The 19,717-nt window shown below is 39.4% G+C and overlaps 1 protein-coding gene across 2 annotated transcripts in view; it reads left to right on the forward strand.

Moving 5' to 3' along the window:
• The window catches only part of CACNA1H (calcium voltage-gated channel subunit alpha1 H), a 2,347,924-nt gene that overhangs the window by 993,109 nt on the left and 1,335,098 nt on the right, over positions 1-19,717 (forward strand). The window lies entirely within an intron of this gene.

Raw genomic sequence — 19,717 nt, forward strand, 5'->3', positions numbered from 1 at the left:
AATGCGACACGGATAGCCAAATCTGAGATAACAGGGAGAGGGGAATTCTGGGTATGAGTTTTTAGCTCGAGAGTTTGTAGCTGACGTGATCTTGGAAGATGGCCGTTTTGGTTCCGAGGTCAAAACCGATACCCACATGTAAGGACTGAACGAGGATTAACAATATCAGATCATATTTTCAGATACTGTGATGTCTTTATTTAAAATTAAATAATAATTTATACACATAAGTAAGGGACTGGTATCATGCAAATTTCTTTACCACAGGCACAAGTTCTTCTTTCCAAGACACTGGAGATGTTTGGCACTTAAATTGCTTCATTCATCATTCCATTAACAAATCGTGCAATTTTTATATCAAAACTTAAAATTCAATGGACCCTGGAGTTTCACGTGTAGAGCAGTTATTTAATATATTTATGTTTTCCTGTTCTGAAAGTTACAATTAAAAGATCTCATGCATGAGATTAGAAAGCACAGGAGGAGTAAAGACTTATAGATAAAATTATATATGCTATTATTAGTTCAAAAAATAAAATATCATAGGTTTATAGGATGGTACTAGGCTATCGGCCATAGGGCATATACAAGCCTAGCCATAACAATTCCCTAGATATTTCATCCCACAATATTTACTTCCCTAGACCCCTGTCTAGCAGGGCGACTGACATGATCCCTGGGGAGAATTTCCTATCTCCCATCCAGTTGTCAAGGTTCCTTTTGAAGAGGTCCAATGAGACACTCTAATTGACATGTATGGGCAGTCTGTTCCAGAGTATGGGGAGTCTCTGGGTCAGGAACCTATCCCTTCAGCATGTTTTGTTCATTGTGATGACAAGGTTTAGATCCCTGGAGCATGTGGCTCTGAGGGAATAGGATTTCTTTAAGTGGAGCATGTCCAACAGCTCAGGGTTTGACATGGCCTTGTATGTTAAGCAAAGATCACCTCTGAGTAGATGATATGCGACAGAGTATAGCTGGAGTTTGTTTAGATGGTCAGCTTAGGGCATCTTCTTTTGGCCTGTGATTCTTTTAGTGAGGTATTTCTGTGGCCTTTCCAGCTGTTGCAGATGTCTTGTGAGGTACATACCAAATGGGGCATTGTACTCTATAATGGGTCTAATGAGGGATGAGTACAGTGGGACAATGACCTCCTTTTTTCTGGATGAAAAGCCCTTAGCGATGAGGTGTACCACATAGAACGATTTCCTGACTGTTGTGCCAATGTGGTTATCAAAGGTAAGACCACTGTCCACCTGTGTCCCTAAGTCTCTCATCACACTTTCGATGTTTAGTGTCCTGCCACCTATGTGGTAATTCATGGGTATATGTTTTTTCCCAAAGGGGATAACTATACATTTCTTGGTATTAACCTTGAGCCCATGGCTCTGGCACCAAGCATCTGTTTCTGTAAGGCCCTTTTTTAGAATATCCACATCATTTGGGGATTCAATAATGGCTCCTAGTTTGCAGTCATCTGTGAACTTTGTTAGCCAGAGTCCCTTAGTGTTGGCCTGTACTTTAGAGAAGTAGATGCCAAACAAGAGCGGTCCCAGGACTGAACCCTGATGTACTCCACTTGTCACTTGTCTGGAGCTGGATTTGGATTTACTTTTACAGTCTGGGTTCTGTCAGTAAGCCAGTTAGCAACCCATTGAGTGATGTAGGGATTTATGCCCAGCTTAGTAAGTTTATCTATAATTCCAGAGGGGGGGATGGTGTCGAAGGCCTTGGCAAGGTCCAGATCGGCTGTGTGGACTGCCTTACCCTCATCCACAGTTCTGGAGACTGATTCAAAGAAGTCAATCAGGTTCAGGAGACAAGATCAGCCCTTCATGAACCCAAACTGGGTGGGGTCCAGTGTCTGAAGGTTGCCAATGTCTTTGTTTATAAGTTCCATGATAATGCATTCCATGCCCTTGCAGATCAGGCTCGTCAGACTGATGGGATGGTAGTTCCCGGTATCCAAGTTGGATCCCCCCTTGTGGAGTGGGATAACTGTAGCTGTGCACCACTCAGTGGGCATGAAGCCTGAGGTGAGGCTATGATTAAACATGACATTTAGGTGAGGTGCCAGTTCATTTTGTAGTTCATATAGTACACAGTGCGGGATTGCATCTGGTCCCATGGATACTGTATTCTTAGCTTTGGAGAGTGCAATGTCTACCTGTGTGGCCATGATTACTGGAATTTGGCAATCTTTTGGTATTGAGATGGGCCTTTTAGGGGGTGAGAGGGTGTTGAAGTTGGCACTAAATTGATCTGCCAGGATATTGGCAATATCCTTGGGATCAGTATATTTAATGCCATTCTGTTTTAGCTCAGATCTGAGCATTGCCATTTACATTCTTGACATAACTATAGAATGCCTTGTGGTTGTCTTTGGAATCTTTGGCAATTTTCTTTTCGTAACTAGCTTTGGAGGATATTATGAGGGATCTCATCTTCTTACTGAGGCTGGTAAGGGAGTTTTTTGCATGCTGGGATTTTCCTCTTTTCTGCAACAGTTTCTTTCTTCTGTTGTATAGTTTGTTTATGGCAGGGGACCACCAGATTGGCTTCCTTTTTTTGGAGGACAGCATCTTGACTCTATTTGGGATGGCACAATTCATGCATGAGTGGGTGCCCTATGCCTACCATGAAAACATATTTACTTTGGATATTGCAGACCAAAATATGGTCTTCTGTTTAAATGGTCATGTATTGTAACATAGTGTAGGGTCTTTGTTGTAGCAAAGGACTAACTTATTGAATATTCTCAATACTGATTTTTATTGATAATATTAACCATTCTTGAGTACCCTTTATAATGCTGATCCTCTTTCTTTTTTAATGCTATACTCTACAACTTCTATATCTCAGTACAACATTTTATATATCCCTTTATACAGATGAAGTATTAGCTGATATTATATAAGTCAGTAGAGCATTTCACAGTCACTGGGGTACATTTTTACTGTACACACCTGGTTTTCTTCTACCATAATAGCATAAACATATCAGGTGCTAAGATATCTTTGTTTCCCTTTATTATTTTTTAAATGCTAAACTCATCAAACTATGATTTTAAGATAAAAAAAAACATTTTTAGTGTTTACCTTCAAATGTTTGAAGTGCACATCTGCGACGGCAGATGTGCGAAAGGACGTTCAGACAAAGTCCATTTTGACGAACCATGGATGTTCGAAATTGTATATGAGCAAATGTCAGTGTGCATTCGCTCATTGTAATTCATTGTTTTGAGTGCAGATCGCAGTATAGTAGGGATCAGAACATGTATCCCTTCCCTGACTGTAGTGCAATCTCAGAGTTAGTATATTAAAGTAGCAGGGGGTGTAGGGGGGCACAGCCCCACACATGGGGGGTGTGGGGTGGCTTGGCTGCCTGCATATCATTGTTTGGAGACATCCAGTGATGTCTTTTAAATGTTAGGGAGTGTATACTGTTTTCTTTGAGTTCAAAATTGCTCGATTTTCAAATTCCATGGAATCAGTTTCGACATTTGTTTGCAGGGTTTTTTGTTTTACGATATTTCAAGTCGTACAAAAGGCAATTTGGTTATTTACCTTTCAAACAAATTAAGGTAAACCCATTTTCACTGTCATATTACTTGAAAGTTAGTTTTTTTCTTTTAGTCTGCTAATGAAGCAAATGCTGTATACTAATTAAAATTTAACCCAATTTTGAACAAAGAAGTGAAACAGTATGCTATTAAATAACACATTGTTACTTTTCAGTCCATGGCACATAATAGCAGGTTTTGACTAGCTAGTCCATGGCCTTTTAGTATATGGTGTGAGGTGTGACATTAGTTGCTGCAGTGCAGTTGAGATTTGTGCTTATTGGTGATTTCTTATTAGCTGCAAAGCTATATATTTTGTCAATGTGATTGAGACAAATGTACCAGATATTTCAGCAACAACCATACAGATCTTTAATGTACATGATGTAATTGTGAGTCTACAGTAGGCAACACATCCAAAGCTACTTTCACTCAGAAAGCAACATATCTTTTCAATGAGAATGTGATAGATATTTTATTTTATTTTGCAGCAACCATGCAGTGCTCTGAATTTTAAGTCTGTTAGCTTGTTACAGGAACAGATAGTAACACGCTGTGTAGTTGCTGTGTGAGTGAGGCACATGTTCCTCATTATACTGTAAACAACCATGTAGTAGTGAGTTATGGCTAATCAAAGAATGAAGACTAAACATAAATGCATCAGAGAATGTCCTCAACAGAAAATAATCTATCTGCTTCTAGTGAATTAAGCAAAGGTACATTGGATCCTATAGCTACCATTTATCACCTGAAATTGCCTAAGGCATACTGTGTCAGACACACAAAATGTTATTGTTTCCTAATGAGTAAAATCTATATAGCTGCATGTGACTGGGATGGATGTTTCAAACCGGTATAGAAAATCTAACACAGCAGTCAAACTCCTGAGATATGCATAGTCAAAAAGTGGTTATTCTGTCAGCTCACTCACCTCCTTCTCAAAGCAGCCAAGCAGTAATGTCACATCGTCATTGTTACCAGCTGCTGATTCGGCTCGACAGTGATTGTGCATGTGTGTGTGTGTGTGTGTGTGTGTGTGTGTGTGTGTGTGTGTGTGTGTGTGTGTGTGTGTGCGTGTGTGTCAATCACAGTAAATGCATCACTGCATTTATAAATTTCACTTAGTTACAGTAAAACAATGGAGGTGTACCCACCCATAAAGGTGTTATGTTTAAAGGGTGGCACTGTCTGTGTGAAAGCAACTGGCCACTACTGTGATGTGATCACAGTTAAATCATTATTAGTTTGACATATCAGGTACAACGTATGCATAAAATGAGCTGATATACATTCATGTTGCCAAATTTCTTTCTATTAATCGAGTCAGAAAAATAGGTATTTCCGGTCAGAAAGGTGTTGCACTTGTGAGTGAGGCACTTTTTGTGAAAGCAATGGAGCACAACTTCCCTTTGATTACAAGTACTGCATCACAGATCAGATTTACCAGGATACGGGGCATGTGTGTCTTTGTGAAACAGCAAACTGATATTACTCTGTGAGCAAAATTTGAATGGAAGAAAAAACACAATTCATGTGTTGACTTTTATTATTATTATTGTTATTATTTAGTTCACATACCTATTGCAGTTTTTTTATACATTAGAATTTGAAAAACAGCCAGTGGTATACAGATGTGGCTTTCAACATGTATTTTCTTTCCTTTTCCTCATGGAACAAATACAGAATATGTTAAAATTCCAAATATACTGTGATGTTAAAAGATCAGTGCATAAACTCAATATATATTTGTCATCCAAAGAGAAGTTTATTTTTCAAGAATTTGAAATGGGCAGACAGAAAACTATTATCTTGAATTAACATTCATAAAGTCAGTGTGCAGTTGTTGTTCCATTACTTCAGTACACAGAACTACATTCCAAGTACAGCTTATCTCTGAAAATCTAAATATCTGTAAAAACCGTCATTATAAAGGATCAAACTGTTTCAGAAATATATTTCTGAATTGATAGTACCCACTTTAAGACATACATAGCCATTAGAATGTGCTAATCTAACAAGTTGTGTTATAATTTCTTCATGAGAGGATTTATTTCAGATTGGGAAATGAAATACATGTCCTAAACATATCTGAATTGAATTTTCATTATGTTAGCCTTAAAATGTATGTGTTTATTTAGGGTCTATATTACCTGAACAAAAACCCGACTGAGTGAATCTCAGTTGAGCGACACATAAAGAGTGAAAACTGCTAATATCGCAAGAATGAACAGAGATTATCATAGGGACTTCGTCCCTTTACTTCAATGTAGTGCAATCTCAGAGTTAGTATGTTTAAGTAGGAGGGGTGTGGGGGCACAGCCCTCCACGTGGGGGGTGCAGGGAGGCTTTCCCCCCTGCATAAAACAGTTAGTGAAAGTTTACTTGATTTATTTGTTAAATTTCACAGGTTCGAAATTAGCGGTTTTTGCTCTTTATGTGTCGCTCAACTGGGATTTGCTCAGTCGGTTTTCGTTCAGGTAATATAGACCTGTTTATTTATAGTAGTGCTTTATTATACAGGAAGAGTTCCACCATCACCCCCAAATGTGCCTGCCCTAATAAGTGCAAAATAATTTTGCCTCCTTTAACAATGAGATGCAACTGAATGCTTAAACGTGGCATGTCAGTCATAGTCACATTATATATTTAGACATCTAGACATAATTCTTTGTAACATTTTTAAGAACTAAAACCACAAACAGAAACTGATAAAACTGTAATCTCGTAAATACACAGTAATAATAAACAACAAGGATCACTGCTATAGAGAAGACAGTGCAGACACTAATAGCAGATGAGCACTTTCATTCCTTTAATTTACAAATTGCATTGGCATCAGATAAACTTTCTTTAAAAACTTCCCCTTATATTACAACCTTCATCCAATCAATTTGAAACATTAATTAAAAGCCAAAATCCAGTTTAAAAGTCCCATTCACTGTTCAATGTATAACCCTAATAATTTATAAATGTACAAAATCATAAAAACAATGAATGTAAATGTTATTACTAGAACTGTGGAACCAGCTGATAATAAATGCAATTATACAAAAAATAATTGTATCAATATTTAAATTCTGTGCACTTTCAGTGATAAAAGACTACTGATAGAAATTCTATTATTGATTTCTGAGAGTTAATTAGCATTAAGTAGTACCTGCCAGTATATTTCCCTATATTCTAAGTAGGATGATCCATTACCACCCCTATTGTTAACTGCCACTTTTTCTAAAATACAAAAAACAAACTTTTTAAAATTGGGACAATTACTAATTTGCCTAAAAAGTGTGTTAGTCTTATCTTTCCTCCGGATGGCATATATATGTTGTTAAATTCTCTTTCTAAGTTAGATCTCAGTTTTTGCCTCTACAGAATGTGGTACATGACCTGCAGGTTGTTACATAAATCACACCCCTCGTGCTGCAACCATAATTGCTCTGTATAGACATTCCCCTGTTGTAATTTCCTAAAATGATATCAATAGTCTCACATACGAATCTACACTCTCTACTTGCTCTGCATCTTTTCAGCCTGCCCAACTTACATGAGCCAATCCCAGAACTATTGCTCTTTTTGAATAAGTTTATTATGTTCTTACCCCTTCTGAAGACGATCCTTGGTGTTGGTCCTAGTTGATTAGTCACTTCAAATACCCCAGATACTCTACCCCAGTTCTTTTCTATTATTTTCCTAGCATTAAGAAAATGTTGGTCAAAGGTCAAAACCCAGTTAATGTTCTTATTGAACTAATTTTATGCTTGTCTAAAACATACGTCGGGGAATCTCAATAGTGGGGCATATTGAGTAACTCTTTCCCTTAAAACCCAGGTTTCCTGTTCTTGAATACGTTCTATAGGATAGTTTCTTTGTTTAAACATATCCTTTAAATTTAGTTCCTTACTCAAACACTCATCACCAGTGATTAGTCTTGATAATGTAAACATCTGACCATGCACCCTGTTCCTATTCTGCCAAGAGGGGTGATTAGTATTAAAGTGGAGAAAACTATTAGAATAAGTTGGTTTCCTATAAATCAATGACTCTAACCTTTTATCCTCAAAGTTTTTGTATAGATGAATATCTAAATTGTTGCAACCTCTGCTCTCAATAGTATGTGTAAAGGACAAGAAAGTAGCAGTAGAATTAATGTATTCCATGAATTTTGAAATTTTGGGTATGTTATCATCCCATAGAATTAAAATATCATCCAGGAACCTGTAGTTTTTGTAAACTGATTCCTTAAATTCTGATTCAAAAATAAACCTGTCAGAGCCAAAGAATAATACTGGCAAAATTCACGGCTGAGGAGGCACCCTTCACCACCCCTCTGGTCTGTTTAAAGTCCTCCCCCTCAAACAAGACAAAGTTATTTTTCAAGACTAATTCCATCAGAGTTGATATCACATATGCAGAATCTTGTGTAATATTTGCACCCAATGACAGTGCCTCAGTAAAATAATGCATTCCTTTCTCAGGAGGAATTGATAAAAATAAATCATTCACAGCAATACTGAGACAGATAATATTTTCCCTAAAGTCACACTCTGCTAAACATTTGAGTAAATGTCAAGAATCTTTGAGTGTATGTGGCTTATCTAAAAATTATTTTAAATGCCAGTTAATAAATTTTGCTAAAGGCTCCATTTTAGAGACACCTGCTGGCAAAATGGGTCAAATTGGTGGGTCCACTATAGACTTGTGGACCTTCGGTATTCCAAATAGGGAAGGAATTAGAGGTTTTGTGGGATGACAACATACACCAAATTGCACAAAAGCCCGTAATTTGTTTTAGGGAACCTTGATAAGCTCTCCAGAAAATGTAAGTAGCCATTAATACGTGTCAGGGGCACAACAGATTGCACATGTGCCTTTGGTTTGAAAAGACCAGAAGGCTGTGGATTCTATTTCCACCGCTGATGCATGAATTCATTTCTAGTAGTGACACTGTAATGCAGCATATGAGGGGCTGCATTCCTGAGTGTGCCATACTTTAAATGAGATAATAAACTGTGGCTCTATCTGTCTGAGTTGATGGTAGCTCAGGTGGATGCAAAAGATTATTTGGCACCTATCAAAAAGAATGGGGTAAGTTCCTCAATGCCCTGGCTAAATTTCCCCAAGTACTATAAATTTTACCGTGGGTCTCCTCTGAAAAGGAATTACAAACCTACTGGAACTGTCCCAGTTACCAAAGGATAAAATAAAGTTATATATATATATATATATATATATATATATATATATATATATATATATATATATATGGATCTACTTCCTTTGATCGAAACTCATTTGGTCAAAATTTCATATGACTGAAAACCAGTATTCAAGGCATAAAACCGGGATTTGTCCCCCTCCCCAATGTAGTGCGACCCTGGATTTGATATACATACTTAGGGAGGTGTTGGGGGGCACAGCCCCTACATTGGAGGGTGTGGGGGCGAAGCCCCCCACTATTTTCATTTAAAAGAAGAAAATAAAACAAAAAGTAGACATTTTAAATGAAAATAGGTGGGGGGCTGTGCCCCCTACACCTCCCAATGTGGGGGCTGTGCCCCCCACACCCCCCTAACTATATATATATATATATATATATATATATATATATATATATATATATGTCAACTCCAGGGTCGCACTACATTGGGAAGCGGGACAAATCCCAGTTTTATGCCTTGAATACTGGTTTTCGATCATATGAAATTTCGACCAAATGAGTTTCGATCAAATGGTCTGTTGATCAAATGAAGTAGATTCATATATATATATATATATATATATATATATATATATATATATATATATATATATTTATATACATATATGTATATTACCCCTTTGGAATGCTTACCAATGAACACTGAAAAACTGAAAGGTTAAGGGAAAGAGTAGAGGTGTAACTATTAATGTCAGGGGATATATAGCCTATAGATTTACTGTGTGCACCATTTTAATCCAGACATTGCCCAGAGATACCTTCTAGATTTTAGAAAGGAGAAGGAAAAACCTTGGCATAGGCATATCATAGTACAAAGAAAACTGTTTCGAAAAAATAATCTTTTCATAACAGTAATTCTACATATGAGAAATGAAGATGCTCAAGATGTTTTCAGCCCTTCACTGAGTCACATAATTTCTACAGAAGATTATAGTTTACAGTTTACAGGTTATAGGTTACATTTCTGATGACGATCTTGTGTATTAAAGAATGAAAGTGCTAAAATTATTTGCCTTATGTTATTTCCTAGTTAGCTGCCATATCGCAAAAAGGTTTTGCTGGTGTTTTCTGAGTTATTTTTAAACCTTATCAATTTCATTCAGTGTTGGAGAGTTGTAGTTAACAGTGGACAAGGACTAAATGGAATCTGGCAGAGTAAAACCTTAAGACTTCGGAGCTGCGGAACAGCAGAACATTTGCAAGAAACATTTTTTTAATTCAGTGCTTAAGCTGAAAAATAGCTGAAAAGTTTTTCGATTTTGTGTTGCCTGTAGGTTCATAGGTTCAAAGATAAGTACTAGACTAGCTGCCCTTTGTGCTATTCTAAGCCTAACCAATTTCCCTTCCAAAGGTGAGAATCAAGTCTTGTACCTTATATCCAAAAGGTTAACACCTTAAACACTATACCAGTCCCCCACCCTTATACCAGTCCCCCAACCAAATTTTGAGTTAACTGGGTTTGATCCCTGCATCAGCTGTCCTTTATCAGTTAAATGGGCTTGATCCCTGTATCACCTGTCCTTTATCAGTTAACCAGGCTTGATCCCTACATCAGCTGTTCTTTATCAGTTAACTGGGCTTGATCCCTGCATCAGCTGTCCTTTTTCAGTTAACTGGGTTTGATCCCTGCATCAGCTGTCCTTTTTCAGTTAACTGGGTTTGATCCCTGCATCAGCTGTCCTTTTTCAGTTAACTGGGTTTGATCCCTGCATCAGCTGTCCTTTTTCAGTTAAATGAGTTTGATCCCTGCATCAGCTGTCCTTTTTTCAGTTAACTGGGTTTGATCTCTGCATCAGCTGTCCTTTTTTAGTTAACTGAGTTTGATGACCCTGCTTCAGCTGTCCTTTTTCAGTTAACTGGGTTTGATCCCTGCATCAGCTTTCGTTTATCAGTTAAATGGGTTTGATCACTGCATCAGCTGTCCTTTTTCAGTTAACTGGGTTTGATGTCTGCATCAGCTGTCCTTTTTCAGTTAACTGAGTCTGATGACCCTGCGTCAGCTGTCCTTTTTCAGTTAACTGGGTTTGATCCCTGCATCAGCTGTCCTTTTTCAGTTAACTGGGTTTGATCCCTGCATCATCTGTCCTTTTCAGTTAACTGGGTTTGATCCCTGCATCAGCTGTCCTTTTTCAGTTAACTGGGTTTGATCCCTGCATCATCTGTCCTTTTCAGTTAACTGGGTTTGATCCCTGCATCATCTGTCCTTTTCAGTTAACTGGGTTTGATCCCTGCATCAGCTGTCCTTTTCAGTTAACTGGGTTTGATCCCTGCATCAGCTGTCCTTTTCAGTTAACTGGGTTTGATCCCTGCATCAGCTGTCCTTTTCAGTTAACTGGGTTTGATCCCTGCATCAGCTGTCCTTTTCAGTTAACTGGGTTTGATCCCTGCATCAGCTGTCCTTTTCAGTTAACTGGGTTTGATCCCTGCATCAGCTGTCCTTTTTCAGTTAACTGGGTTTGATCCCTGCATCAGCTGTCCTTTTCAGTTAACTGGGTTTGATCCCTGCATCATCTGTCCTTTTCAGTTAACTGGGTTTGATCCCTGCATCATCTGTCCTTTTCAGTTAACTGGGTTTGATCCCTGCATCAGCTGTCCTTTTCAGTTAACTGGGTTTGATCCCTGCATAAGCTGTCCTTTTTCTCTAGGCTCGCTTCACTTACACCTTGTGCCACAGAGAAAGCCTGCACTGCTGTAGTCAAATGCCTTTTCTGTGCAGTGAATATACCCAGAGTGAGACTAGGTTACACTTTATGTGCTATTCCCACATTACAGTAGCATTAAATGGAATCTATATACTGTCCCATAAACAGGCTTATTCTGACAAGACAAAGCAATGAAAAAATATTTGCTTTTAACTTTGAGAGGTGTATTAAATATTAGGACTTGACTTACTTTGTGAGAACATCTGGAACAGACACAGCCGAAGAAAATCCATGCCTCTGTGGATAGCTTGACGTTACTAATAATCCAAGCTTTTAAGTAAATATCATACTGAATGTTGACAGTTAGTGGATCAATAGTTGTGTTAAATGGAAAGGCTGACTGAGGTCATTCCTAGTTGCTGTCTCGCTGTAGTAAAAAGAAGTACTTATAAAAGGTGGTCCAAATGATTTTACTGATTTAATTGCAGAGAACTTTTGACAATAACATTTATCAAAACAGAAGGTAGAATTCAATGCTTTTTTAAACTTAGTAAATCTTGCTACTGAGCCGTTCTGTTGCTGATGGGCCAGAATCAAAGTAATTAAACTTTGCAAATTGTTTCTATTATACCTTCACATTGTGAAGCATGTCTGGGAGTTGTATGAGAAATGAGGCACTGGAGGCTGACACCTCAAGGCCGAAAGTTTACTATGCATCTCAGCATCATGCAAGGTATTTGTTAGGCTGTGGAATAAGGCTGTCATACAATCTGTCTTAGAGGGAAGCATGTTTCCTTGGGAGATAATTCTTTCAAAAAAGCTTGCCTGTAGTTCAGAAGCTAAACTAACAAGCTGGTTTTAAAAATCTTTAGTGACATCCATTATCTTGTGACTTAACTTTGAAGGGAAAAGGAAATATGATACTTTCTGAAAAGGCAATCTGTAGTTTTAAAGTGAGATTAATATCCAACTTGTAAAATCTTTAATGACAACAATCATTCCTGTTTATAGTGCTGAGAAATCTGCATGCGGCACTGAAGCATCTTTAAGCTTATTGAGTTTACAGAGCTTGTGTGCCCTGAATGCTGCATTTGGATATCCCTGGTTTGTAGCTCATTATTTGCCATCCTCTACACAGAGACCAGTTTGCATATAGCCAGTGCCTCCAGTTTATCAAGCTTCTACAATCATACAGTAGGTAAAAGCATGGTGCACATAGATTCCTGCAAAAAAGGAAACAACAAATCATGCTCTGTAAAACAGGACACCACATAATTTAATAACAATGAAGGGCCAGTTTGATGATGCAAGAATCTGGTTGGAGAGGATGGCTGGAGCTGTGCAGGGAACATATTTACTTGTTACTTAATGCTATTGATGAGTTTGCTAATGAGTTTTATCCTGTAGTGCAGTGTTCGATTCCATCTGTATCTGCTTGCATACAGTGCAGTTCTGAGCATGACACTTCACAGCAGGGTGTTCTTGGGTCATCCCAGTACAAACCTATGTATACTTAGTGAACCTAGCAGTTTATCAGATAAACAAAAAGTGACATACCTTTCAAGGAATCAAACAAGTGGAAAGCAATTGCCCAATTCTCAGCTCTAGCAGTTCATAGAATTGCCTTGTATGTACCAGCTACTATATGCAATTAAGAGAGTATTTAAGTAAAGTCCCACATATATGGCAGAGGGGCTTGTCTTTTGCAAAACACAATTTTAGATTTGTCAATTACAGTGGGACATGATTCATTGAATATGACTTGTCCAGTTTACTGTCTGAGGATTAGGGGACATTCAAAGAGACTCAGAAAAAAAATACATTTTCTCTATTAAATACATCTTGTATTAATGCTCTAGGAAAAAAGCCACCAATCCATTCCATTACAACAGCATTCTAAAGGGTTTCCAAAATAGGCAAAGTGAAGAGGCACACATAGATCTAGTGCTGCATGCAGTTCATATTTTTACTCTTGACTGATATAACCCCCAGTGACATGACTTATTCCCTTTTAAGGCTTTGTAGACTAGTGAAGTTAGCATGGATGATGTAGTTGATCTTTTACAGAAAGCTGATCAGCTCATTTGGTTAGAGGGTGGTGCTAATAACACCAAGGTTGATGGTTTGATCTCCAAATGGTATATTATTTATTATTTATTTTTATTTATTATTTTTTTTACATTTGTTAACCGGGAGAGTCTGACTTGGAACTAGCCAATTTTCAGCGGAGGCCCAGGGAAAAACGCTCCAGACGCATAGGTTCATAGGTTCATAGGTTCATACTAGGCTATCTGCCCTAGGGCATTTATAAGACTAGCCAGAGTGTGTTTGGCTTTCACCACCCATTTTAAATGAATTTTGCTATGCCCTTTTTCGAGGTTAGTATACGTGTCTCTGTCTAACAGTGACACAGAAGTGATACCTGGGGTAAACCTACGATCTCCCATCCACTCATTAAGATTCGTCTTGAAGAGAGTCAATGATGGACTCTGCCTAACCTGGACTGGGATTTTATTCCAGAGTGAAGGGAGCCTCTGAGTTATGAATCTGTCCCTCCAGCATGTCCTATTTATTTCAGTGCTGAGGTTCAAGTCTCTCAAGCGCGTAGCTCGATGGGATTTGGATTTTCTGAGGTGCAGCATGTCCATTAATTCCGGGTTGGACATGGCTTTATACATCAGGCACAGATCGCCTCTGAGCAGGCGGTATACCACTGAGTAGAGCTGGAGTTTCTTTAACTGGGCAGCATATGGCATCTGTTTGAGCCCTTTGATCCTCTTGGTGAGGTACTTTTGGGGTCTTTCCAGTTGCTGCAGGTGTCTGGTAAGGTACATCCCAAAAGGGGCATTGTACTCAATTATGGGCCTGATGAGGGATGAGTAAAGAGGCACGATGATCTCCCCTGATCTAGATGTGAATCCCTTCATGATTAGGTAGGCTATATAAAATGTTTTTCTAACCACTTTGGCCACGTGGTTTTCAAATGAGAGATTGCTATCAACTTGGGTCCCCAGGTCCCCAATTACTTCTTCCGTACTTAATGGATTACCACCTATGTGGTAATTTGTAGGCACTTTGTTTTTGCCAAAGGGGATGACTATACACTTTTTGGCGTTTAGCTTGAGGCCATGGCTCTGGCACCAGTTGTCTGCTTCTATGAGGCCCTTTTGTAGGATGCTTGTGTCAGCTGGAGGGTCGATTATGGCGCCTAGTTTGCAGTCATCTGCGAACTTGATCAGCCACAGTCCTTCCATGTTGGCCTGTACCTCCAAGAAATATATACCGAACAAGAGAGGTCCCAGGACTGAATCTTGTGGGATGGCACTTGTAACTGGTTTGGAGTCTGACATAGCTCCAGCAATTCTAACCATGTGGGTTCTGCCCTTGAGCCAGTTTGCAACCCATCTAGTGACATAGGGGTTTATATTTAAGCTGGTGAGCTTATCTATAGTGCCCGAGTGGGGTATTGTATCGAAGGATTTTGCGAGGTCCAGGTAGACTGTGTGGACCACCTTCCCCTCGTCAATGGCCTTGGTGACTGTTTCAAAGAAATCAACCAGGTTTAAGAGGCAGGATCTGTCCCTAACAAAGCCAAACTGGGTAGGATCCAGTGTCTGTAGGTCCCCAATATCTTTATTTATGAGGTCCATGATGATCCTTTCCATAGGTTTGCAGACCAAGCTAGTCAGGCTTATGGGGTGATAGTTTCCAGGATCTGTTGAGGCAACACCTTTGTGGAGAAGGACCACTGTTGCTGTACGCCACTCTTTGGGTACATATCCTGTAGTAAGGCTGAGATTGAACAGTAGTTTTATGTTTGGGTTTAGCTCTTCTTGGAGTTCATGTAGGACGCAGCCCAGGACACCGTCTGGTCCCATTGATGCTGTGTTTTTTGCTTTGGAGAGGGTGGCTCTTACCTGAGCATCTGAGATGTCAGGGGGGCAGCACTCTGCTGGGATAGATATTTGCCCTTTTGGTGGGGAGGGGGGGGAGTTTGCACTGAGGTGGGGGGGGGATGTTTGCACTGAACCTGTCAGCTAGGATGTTGGCAGTGTCTGTGGGTTTGGTGTATTTTTTGTCATTTTGGACTAATTCTGAGCATATCTGGGAATTCCCACCCAGGTTCCTAACATAACTAAAGAAAGCCTTGTGATTATCCTTAGTGTCCTGTGCAATTTTTCTCTCGAAGCTGGCCTTAGACGATTTTATGAGTGCCCGTAGTTTTTTGCTAATACTGGTCAGAGATGCCTTCCTTTTTTGGAATTTTGCTCTATCATGTAGTAGCTTCCTCCTTCTATTGTATAGTTTGTTTATGGCTGAGGTTCACCAGACAGGACGCCTGCCTTTGGAGGATTGAGTCTTGGTTTTATTTGGGATTGCATGATCCATGCATTCCTGAAGGTGTTCATAGAATGCGTTTATAAAGGATTCTGCGGTCTGGGCCGTATTTTCTACAGGCCCAGGGGCTTTGAAGGATTCCACCTCGGTTTTGAGGAGTGTGAAATTTGCTTTAGAGAAGTTTTTCACTGTGGTTTTCTGGGCAGGGGGTGGGGTCGGGATGTGAATATCCAGTGAGATTAGTTTATGGTCTGATCTTACCAGTGAGGGATACACTTCTGGTCTGGAGCATAGAGCCCCCATGTTGGTGATGATCAGGTCCAGTATGTTTTCCCCTCTTGTGGGAGTGGTAACAAGTTGTTCCATAGCATTTGAGTTTATAAATTCTAGGAACCTTTGGGCTAGGGTGTTGGAGCTAGAGTAATGCTCCCAGTCTATGTTTGGGTAGTTGAAGTCACCCAGTATAATGGTGTTTGGAGAGATCTTCATATTTTCATGTGTTCTCAGGAAGGCCGAGTGGGGTTCCTGGGTTTGTGAGGGTGGTCTGTAGCAGGCTATAAACTGGAAGGCAGTTTTACCCACTGTTAGTTGCACATGGATAGTCTCTGATGCTTTGTGCTGTGCCACCAACCTGGAGGTGTGGATATCATTGACGAATATTGATACTCTCCCTCCTTTTGTGGTTCGGTCCAAGTTTTGGGGCCGAAAAGCATGGTATGAGGTATAACCTGGTAGTGCTGGGGTGCTCTCAGGAGCCTTGAACCAGGTTTCTGTTACTGCACAGATATCGATGCTCTCCATGCTAAGGAGAGTTTCGAGTGCGTGCATCTTGAGGTTTAGACTTCTGGCGTTGAGTAGCATTACTCTTAGTTTCTTATCCCTTGTGATACCTATGGAGGTGGATTTGTCTTTTGAGCCTTGCCTAAAAAAGGCACTATGGGGGTGGCAAGAGCCTTTGCCAATATCCGAAAGCCCAGGGGTGACAGGTGCAAGCCATCCCTAGTGAAGGATCGTGGCTTGTCGAGCTTGTCATCCCAGGCTGACAGGCATTCGATCCCCTTTGAATGACACCAATACTTAAGCCAATTGTTGAAATTGATCATCTTGTCTTCATATTGTGGCATCATTCCTGGTGAGGGTAAGATGCTACTCAAGGTTAGGGTCATACCGGCCTGGGCTACATGCCGAGAGAGCTCCTCTATGTCTCTTTTCATGTAGTCCAGGGAGGTACATCTCAGGTCATTCACACCAGCATGGACAATGACTGAGTCATATTTCTACTTGCCTTGGAGTGACCTGAGTGCTTGTGTTATGTGGCGGATCCTAGCTCCCGACAGGCAGCTCACCATGATCTTCTCCTTGTTCAGCCTGGTGAGCGGGACATCAGTGTGCCTGATGATAGAGTCACCTATTACAGGTGTATCAGGTGTGTTGTTTAGCCTTAAGGACTGTGACTGTTCGGCACACTGGCTTTGTGAGCTATGTGTTGCATGTGTTTTCTTTTGGGGTAGCGGTTGCTTGGGTGTCTGCTTTGGAGGTCTCTGCTGCTTAGGCAGATATTTATTTAGAGCCTCCGAGTATGTTTTTGTGTGTTTATGCATTTGGTTTGCTGTCGTGGTAGGTCTATGTGAGACTGGAATTGTAGTGGGTGTGGTTTCCTTCTCCTCCTGACTGGTTACGCCAGTACTGAGTTGAGAGAGCTTAGCCTCCAGTTTGCCTATATGGTTGCATCTCTCACATGTGTTGGTATTTGTTGGGAGGAGGAGAGGGTTGTCTGTGTACATGAGGCAGTTGTAACATTGCCTCAAGATTCCCAGATTCACCAGCTGGACCAGAGAGGAGATTGACAACAGACATTGGGACATGCTAGAATAGTATTGGGAATTCCTTTATAATTGAAAAAAAAGGGCCAATGGGGAACAAGGTATTTTTAATGTGGGAGGAAACCGGAGCACACAGAGGAAACCCACATGAACGCAGGAAGGTCATGCAGACTCCGCACAGAAGGCACCCAAGCCGAGAATTGAACCAGAGAACCTCTTGCTGTGAGGCAACAATGCTACTGCTGCACCACTGCGCCATCCAAAACAATTTTAAACAATAAAATAGTAGTCTAAGGGCATACCTTTTTTAGTTTTTCAAATGTTGAGGGTTTCTAATCCCATAACAGGAATAAGTCATCACACAGTTATCATCCACAAAATTAGTATTACGTGTTTGATGTTTGCCAAAACTGTTCTCCTCAGCACCAGCAATGTACCTAGAATTGCCACAAAGCAATATCACTTATCTGTAGGCAGTATGTCTATTACTATTACCCATCTCCGAGTGGAGAACTGTATAAAACACAGCCAGTGTAACAAAAAACTACTTCCATTATGCCAATTTTTTTCTAAATGTAATGTAATGGAGCATGGAAAGTGTCACTGAAAAATATCAGAAAGAGTTGTGATTTGTTTTATTTCTAGTAACCAAAGTTAGCTATTTCATCTGTGCATTTGTCTTTCTTGTGCCTGAGCAAGTTATGTGCCTTGCCTACATTCTCCATTAAAATATTTCACCCAAACATTTTTGTAAAATGATATTGGCCTCGTCAAATGAAGAAACATCTCTGTTTGTGAGCTGTCTTATTGACCCACATGTGCTTTAAAACCTAAATTGCTATTGTTTTTTATCTTTGTATCTAAAGCAGAAGCAATAGACATTCTTTCGATGTGGAATCTATCCGACACCTACTTTGCTTTATTTGATTATTAAGACCACACTTTTCCTGTAATAGTTTTAATACATGCAGTGAATTTTCCTTCAGTTCTAGGAGAAAAGAATAGATGTACAGTCAAGTAGGTATAAAGAGCAAACAAAGTGAAAATAAATGGGAAAACGGTTACATGAAGCAAAGGAGTACTGACCACTTGAAGAGAAAAGCAGTATTTGAAGAGGTTTGAAGCTAACCTACAAGTATTGTCATTCTATAGATGCTAGCTGTGTAGTATAATTGGGATATAAAAACATAGTATGACTACATTGATCTGACACCAATCTATAGTCTCACACTACTCAAATGAGAGGTGTGTCAAAATGTGATACTTTGCACAGGCAGGTGTTTAAAGTAATTAAAGTAAATGCATAAATAAGATGACATTTTGTGGATTTGAAAGAGAACTGCTAAAGTAACTAAACATTTTTTCAGCTGATACTATCTTACTAGCTAATAATACACTCAAGCGCTATAATTAATTATTACTACCTGTTGTCACTAAGAATCATACAAAGTTTTTTTTCTATGAACACTGCCTTTGGAAATGGCATAACCTGAACATATTTTAGAGGATGTGCAGCCTGTGCAAGTTCACCCTGACTGGAAAACAAATGCTCTTCAGCAGGAAATGCCTTCTGAAAAACATGCTCAACACTTCACAGCAGTAATGCCCAACAGGGTGTATGTTACTGGGGCATTAACAGATGCCCAAGAGTGTTTTGAGGCCTTTATTTTTAAAGAAACAAACCAAAAAAAAAAACGTATTCCCCCCAGAAATTTTCAAATTTTCAAAACAGATTATTCATGTATCTTCAGTGCAGACCTTTCAACCCCTGAAGTCAGTCTTTAAATTTTAATTTAATTCCTTAAAATTGTTTACTTTCACTTCTAAAACTAAACAAAATGTAAATAGATGCATGATGAAATAAATCATTCTGTAATTAAAACAGAAGTGATATTTTTTTCAAAGTATTTGCATACCATTGCTCAAGCATTCTGAATCTAAATAGTCCATGGCAGTTAGACATGAATAGTGCATGACAGTTAAGAATACTAAATAGATACAATCATTAACAGACCTGGTCTTTCAGATAAGCACATTTTTGACTATGCCTGAAACCATCTAACTATGCAATCAGTACTAACTGCCGTACGAATCTTGTTCATTTTGAAAGTCTAACTGCTTAGCGAATCCAACA

Source organism: Protopterus annectens, chromosome 12.part0 (assembly GCF_019279795.1).
Source record: "Protopterus annectens isolate FY-2018-M chromosome 12.part0, PAN1.0, whole genome shotgun sequence".
Classification (NCBI taxonomy): domain Eukaryota; kingdom Metazoa; phylum Chordata; order Ceratodontiformes; family Protopteridae; genus Protopterus; species Protopterus annectens.